This window comes from Electrona antarctica (assembly GCF_951216825.1).
Source record: "Electrona antarctica genome assembly, chromosome: 12".
Lineage (NCBI taxonomy): Eukaryota > Metazoa > Chordata > Actinopteri > Myctophiformes > Myctophidae > Electrona > Electrona antarctica.
Window position 1 is genome coordinate 14,331,335 of NC_136793.1, and position 7,740 is coordinate 14,339,074.

A 7,740-nucleotide genomic window follows, 5' to 3' on the forward strand; every position below is an offset into this window, starting at 1 on the left:
ATTTGTATTGTTGACCTATTTCTACCATATAGAGCAACATTTGTTCAACTTTGACCCCTCTGTCACATGGAACTATTTTTTGTGTCCAGTATCACTACGCCAGCAGTATCACAAACCATAGTTCCGTGTGACAGAGGGGTCAAAGTTGAACGAAGGTTGCGCTATATGGTAGAAATAGGTCAACAATACAAATGACGCTAGTTTTGTGGATTAATATATTTTTTAATGAGTGGCCCCCAGTGCCCCGCACCAAATGACCAGAACTACTTCATATTCACCAAAACCAGCCAAGAACTCCCACCACGGGACTCAGGCAATCAATTAATACCTTTGCAAACAATATATTAATAATAAAGAATTTCCTACAGCTTCCTCCAGTCCAAAAATCTGAACTAACCCTTTAAGATGTATGTGTAAACAGCCAACTCTACTGTATGTGCAAAGCTATTTACATGTATGTGAAACATTTGTGCAAATCATTCTGAAGAGTGATCACAGGTTTCATTCTGTAGCAGCCAATTCTGAAGGCGGTGCTTAAAGGAAGCAAAATGTTAATCACTACAGTCCGCCGACCCACAAGAGGGAAATCAGAGGCTAAAAACTATAAATGTTAGAATAAGGAATAGCCTCCCACAAAACCTCTTGGAGGGATTCTTAATTAATAGTTTGTTTTTCTATTTGATCTTTGTGAATGTTGTGACTCTTCTATATACAGTAATGAACCAGTAAGGGTTTAATCGACTGTAGCTTTTGGAACATAGAGTGATAGGAGGACCAGAGTTAGGACTGACATGCTTCATCACATGTGGCTCATGAAACCAATTATTCAGATCTCTGTTTTGTTTATAGGATGTAAATGTACTAGTCTCTGATCAAAACCAGACTGCTTTCTTCCGATTGTCCCGAGCTGCGATGACATTCTACAAGCTATTAACAAGAAAAGCACCAACATCTCCACCAGGCCAGGTTGGCTACCCAGGGTCTGCTACCTTTGGAAGTCAATCATAGCCAATCTGAAAGGAATATGAAAAGCTGAGCTTTGGACAAAATCTGTAGGAGTAGTAGCAAAAACTGTGGTTCCGCACAATGAGGCCCAGACAGACAGACAGACAGACAGACAGACAGGTCAAAATGAGTAATGACTCCACTAAAGCAGTGATTCTCAAAGTGGGATCCGGGTACGCCCAGCATAATTACTTTGGATGGAGGGGTGCCCTGGGGCCAGCCATAGCTGATTGCCTACACCTGGTCTACAGGTCACCGCTCCATGGATCTATACAAAGGATATTTGACAATAGCCTATCTACAAGCTGACAGCGTGTTGCATCTGCCATTTGTTTTTAAATAAAACGTATTAAACTTAAACAAATATTTTTGATACATCATAATAACATTTTGTTTTTATTGTCATTGCATCAGTATATTCAGGTTTAACAAATTCAGATACATTTTTTTTTTTTTTAGCTAGTTCATAATGTACGTTGTTGCCGTCTGCCACAGCACATGCCTATTCATTATATGGAGCAGGTGTCCCCCCACACGCACACACACACACACACACACACACACACACACACACACACACACACACACACACACACACACACACACACACACACACACACACACACACACACACACACACACACACACACACACACACACACACACACACACACACACACACACACACTAAAGTAATTTTTTCTTCATACTTCAGGCTCTGAAAGCAACAGAACAAAATTAAATCAATGCTGACAAAAGGTCAGTAATGTCATCATCACAGAGGATTGGACCTGTAATGGTTATTGTGGCTGACCGTGTGCACAACCCAGTCCAACTGTGACTCCAGCTGCGAAGAATCCAGGGTTCGATAATGGTAATACAAAAGAGCGGTCCGAGGCACTCTGCTACAGTCAAGTAAAAAAGCCTTTATTGAAGCGGCATACACTCAGCAAAGAGCATTAAAAAAGAAAGACCTACGCGTTTAGGCTGTGAAAAGCCTTCGTCAGAATCCAACCATTAGATCGATCGGACAATCAAGTCCTATAGACTTGTGCACAACTGCACAACCATTTCATTTTACAAAGCAATAAAGGAATATACAGAAAATAATGTGTCACTGAGATCAATTTTAGTGAGTGAGGAAATACCCTACCTATAGGGCACACATAAATACTGCTTATAAAAGTGATGGTACACATTACAGACTGGTATGTCCTGCATATGGGTTGTCCCGATCCGATCATGTAATTTTCAAATTACCGTAATCGGATCAGGAGCAAAATAATGTGATCGGGACATCCATAGTATCAATATTATATCCATTTCATGATATTTGACTGGATATTTTCTGTGATTTAGGATATTGTACTATTGTGATATGGCATAAGTGATCTATAAAAATATAAATATCGGTATCTGCAGATATTCAAAATCAATTGGTCTATGTGCCTTGTATCAATTGAGATGTGTTGGAGAAGCTCACTGTATTCATGCAGATTTTATTAGAGGTCGGGCCAGCAGACAAAACCCTTTGAAGTTATGATATGATACAATGTTGTTTTCTTTTTTAGGGGCGCTAGCCTCTATGCCCATCATGAATCATAGCCATGAATGTATTGGCTGAGCACCTCATAGCGATGATTTAATTGGCTGAGTTTGAGGATAAAACGTGAGGACAGAAAAGTGAAGACGGAAAAGTGAAGACGCAAATTGCGATTGGCCGGAATGAGAAGATGTGATGATGATAAGAGTCTGATCAGACCCTACAGACCCTCCTGCAAACTCAGATTAGCCGAAGCAGGGAGGCTGGAAGTACCTTCGCTAAAAACGCTGGGACCATGTTCCACACGTCCCAAACTCTTCTCCCTTCTGCTCCAAAACTGGAGATTGATTGAACAGAAACATTAGATAGATTGGACAACCAGGTCCCTATAGAAACCTAATTTGCACATGATTGCCCCAAATCCTTTCAGCTTTGGCGAAGGAACAGTTGTTTGTGATATTGTGTTTATAACAGTGTCATAACAGTGTCTTAATCTTGCAAAACTATTATATGCTCCTACAATACAAGGTGTGTTATGGCCTTCCAAAGGGTATTTCATGTTATTGACTGAAATTACCAAACATGCACTCAAAATGCTCAAAAAACACCTCTTGACTTTGCACGTGTTTAAATGTGTCTTTATTTGTGACGCCACAACTATTTGTTAAATGTTACATTTAACAAAGAAATAAAGGAATAAACACAACATAACGTGTCACTCACTACATCTACCCATCTACCGGTAAATAAAACCTACAGCAAATCTACATGTCATATTACAGTGAAAATGAATAAGATTGAGAATAAACAGACTATTGAGACTTGAGAGACTTGAAATGTCAGCCTGCTGCTAAATGTAAGTGGATATTCTGCAAAGACAAAAGGATGATAATAATAATACAACATAGTAAGGTCAGATGCAATGAAGCACATATACAGACTATAGATAGAATGATGCAGTGGGGAATCTTCAAAATGGCAGAAGACAGTACATTTGGTCCAACAATTCAATTTCAAATCAAACAGCTTTGTTGATATGTTGTTATGAGAAAACATACGTTTACATTGGCAAAGCCAAGTGGAAGAATAAAATACAATTTAAATTCAGAAGCGCAAATGTACCAAGATCACTCTATACAGATAGTTCAGAATGGTTAGTTGTCTTTATGGTGGTTGTGTTCCATGTGATATCCTTCTCATATCACAGCAGCGCATAAATATTGCTGCTGTGTTGGTCTAACAGGCTACAAGACAACAGCAAACTGTTCTTTCCTAATAGTTTCTCTGATTTTTTTTTATTTCACTTCACACAGTATGTTAAGTTTACTTGCAATTAATCAAGTGTGTTATTTTCTATCTAGAATCAGCATGCTCATATACATGTAATGTGTTGAAAACACAGTTTAGCCTCAATAATATTGACCATAATGGACCATCATACTACACCTGGTTATAATGGATTTGTTGAGGTTTCTCACACGCTCTATGTGTGTTCATGACATGAACTAATATAACTCTTTCCACACTGACCAGAAGGGAACAGATTAAATGCAGTGTTTACAACCTGGAAAATTAAAACATTATTTGAATTTCAAAATGCTTTTCCACACACATCAGAATGATTAGGGTTTCTCTCCGGTGTGAATGATCTGGTGGCGTTTAAGGTTGGCCATTCTAGAGAAGTGTTGTCCACACTGATCACATCCATAAGGTTTCTCTCCAGTGTGAATTTTCTGGTGTTTTTTAAGGCTTGACATTTGAGAGAAGTGATGTCCACACTCATCACATCCGTAGGGTTTCTCTCCAGTGTGAATTTTCCGGTGGCTTTTAAGGCTGCCAATTCGAGAGAAGTGTTGTCCACACAGATCACATCCATAGGCTTTCTCTCCAGTGTGAATTCGCTGATGGCTTTTAAGGCTGGACACATGAGAGAAGTGTTGTCCACAATGATCACAACCATAGGCTTTCTCTCCAGTGTGAATTCTCCGGTGGATTTTAAGGGTGTTCATTTGAGAGAAGTGTTGTCCACACTGATCACATCCATATGGTTTCTCTCCAGTGTGAACTTTCTGGTGTCTTTTAAGGTTGTTCATTTGAGAGAAGTGTTGTCCACACTGATCACATCCATAGGCTTTCTCTCCAGTGTGACTTCTCTGGTGTATTTTAAGGCTGCCCTTTCGAGAGAAGTGTTGTCCACACTGATCACAACCATAGGGTTTCTCTCCAGTGTGAATTATCTGGTGGTGTTTAAGGTTGGCCATTTGAGAGAAGTGTTGTCCACACTGGTCAGATCCATAGGGTTTCTCTCCAGTGTGAATTATCTGGTGCATTTTTAGCTTGGACATTGTAGGGAAGCGTTTTCCACACTGATCACAGCAGTGGCATTTTTGTTTAGTTAAGCTTCTTTGTTCTTTCACCTCTGGTAGGACAGGGGAGCCTGACTGATGATGCAACACTGAATTGGAAACAAAAATAAGGGAAACATTGTTTAGAGGCACATTTAATTAACATTGCACAAATTAATTAGAGGTTAGTATGCACAATTAACATCGTTTTCCCTCCAAATCCCTCTTGGCACTACCTAATGGCACAAATCGTATGTATACAACAGATGATTATTGTCTTACTTAAAAGTTGTTGTTGTTAAAAGTGTTCTAGGGTTAGTGTTCTAGGTTTAAGAAGGCTGTTAGAACTGTTATAAACACATTACATGTGCATCAGCATGCTCATTCTAGATTAATAGGATGGTGATGAAACACGTGATTAATTGAAACAGGTTTTATTTTAAGTCAATGCTAACATTAAAACAAAACAAATAAACATGACTAGTTAAAAAAAAGCATCCTTACAAAATGCCGTATATCCATATATACACGGTAAGTAACTTACATAGGTCTTGGTGATCATTCTGTTGAGCAGAATTGTTCCTTGTGGGTTTGAGAGAGTTAATCTTCACCTGAAGTCTGGAGTCCACAGTTAGATCTGATCTGAAATGATTGCTATCCTTGAGGAGATGTGGAGAACTGACAAGTACAAGCTCTTCTTATACTAGAGAGCCTGCATTGGAACCAAATGCTTGGGATTGATTGGCCAAATAGGAGAACAATAGAACCATCTCTCCACCAACCACAACGTAACAAACTGCTGCATGTGATCCACCCCTCTCTCCTCCCCCAGGTCATGCTCTATGCAACATTCTAGAAATAAACTGCTAACTGTGAGATTGCTTTGTAAGCTTCATATTTAATTAATCTAAATCCAAAACAAAATTATACATTGATGTATGGACATAAGTACATCATAATAAGTCCATTTGCACATGAGTAGTCAAAGCATGATTTGGCATACATTCAAAACACCTAACACTGTTAGGTTCAAAGCATATAGGCCTGCCCTACATAGAAACATGATTATTATACTAATTATTTGTTTAGGAAATATCAGCAATGAAACACAAATATGAAACCATAATGATGAACAAAAACAAAATAACAAAAATAACAATTATGGTGCAGAAGAGAAAGGAAGAGGAAAAACTTAAAGTCCGTGGGAAACAGAACTTAAAATAAATAAGAGTGACATCTTAAGGGTTGCCATTTGTGAGAAGTGTTGAAATACAGTAGGGTTGTTGTTTCTCTCTGGTGTTAATTGTCTGGTGTGTTTTAAGGAAACCTAGTGAACCCCCTTTAGCAGTCAGCTGCACCATTCAGCTCTATTGGACTTAACACATGTGTGGGGGAGATCAATAAACAGGAAATAGCTCAAAAACTCAAATGAAACTATAATGATAAAATCAAGATAAACAAAGCAGCAGTGGCTAGATCTAAAGGAGGGATATAAAACAACAATTTAGTACACTGTACACAATACAAAGCATCTCATCAAGTTCATGTTTTGTTTGTATACCTTAATTATCTGTGCTCATACATCATTCTGAATGGTAACATATAGTTTAGATTACATAATAAACATTCTTAAAACTACATTAATGAGACATGTTACTCACCCTGGCACTAAAATAAATAAAACAGTGGCAGAACCAGGTCTCAAGACCTATTGCCAGGCCAGCATTCAGCAAACTCTTGTTTGGAAGGTGACAGGGCATTTCAATGGTCATGCACCTGATTCCTGATGAGGAAGTGAACAATAAGCTGCCCCTATGGTGGCCTCTGAGGATCAATAGTACCAAATGGCTACATATGTAAGAAACAACCTTTCACCAAATCAGCTCGACTGTTCCCTGTTTCCCTTTTATGTATCCTCTCCTCTTTTAAATAATTTTGCCTTCATGTTTTGCTGAGACAGAGATCAGGAAGATTATGTGGAAAATGAGTAGAGAAGAATTGTGGCATTTTATCGTGAACATTAGTGATATGAACCAATGATATGAAGGTATGTTGAAAAGTGGTGAAGTGGTCCTTTAAGCAAAGCTAGTCTTGCAGTGTGGCAAACGTTCTAACTATTCTGAACTGTTGTGATTTAGATTTGCATTACATTTAAAACTCCAGCATCTATTAATGTCCTTGCATGAAAGAGTCTCTCTCATCTCACTCTTGTTATTCAAGCAGAACTAATAGATAGATTGGACAATCAGGTCCCTATGTAAACTTAATTTGCACATGATTGCTCCAAATCAGTTCAGCTTTGTTTCAATTTAAGAAAAGGCGGAAAGTTGTTAAAAACTTGTTTGTGATAGTGTTCATAACAGTGTCTTAATTTATCTTGTAAAACTGTTATGTGCTACTATATTACAAGGTGTGTTATTGCCTTACAAAGGGTATTTCATGTTATTGACTGAAATTACCACACACTCAAAAAACACATTTTGACTTTGAATGTTTGTCTTTATTTGTGACTGCACAACCTGTTTGCTTTGTACTCTTTAATGTATTTAGTGGTAGCTACCCACCCACACCTGAGTACCAGGTTTGTATTGGGCCTAGTTGTTGTCTGTATAAATGTGAAATCTGTGTGTGTGTGTGTGTGTGTGTGTGTGTGTGTGTGTGTGTGTGTGTGTGTGTGTGTGTGTGTGTAATGAATTGTAATTATGTTTCTCTGATTTTTTATAGTAAAAACCATAACGTGAAGCCTCACCAACTCCTTGCTCATAACCCAAATGTGTGCAACGGAACAATAAAGGCTTTGATGGTCAGAGCATATTCTATTGAAAACTTCATTATTATCCTAATGTA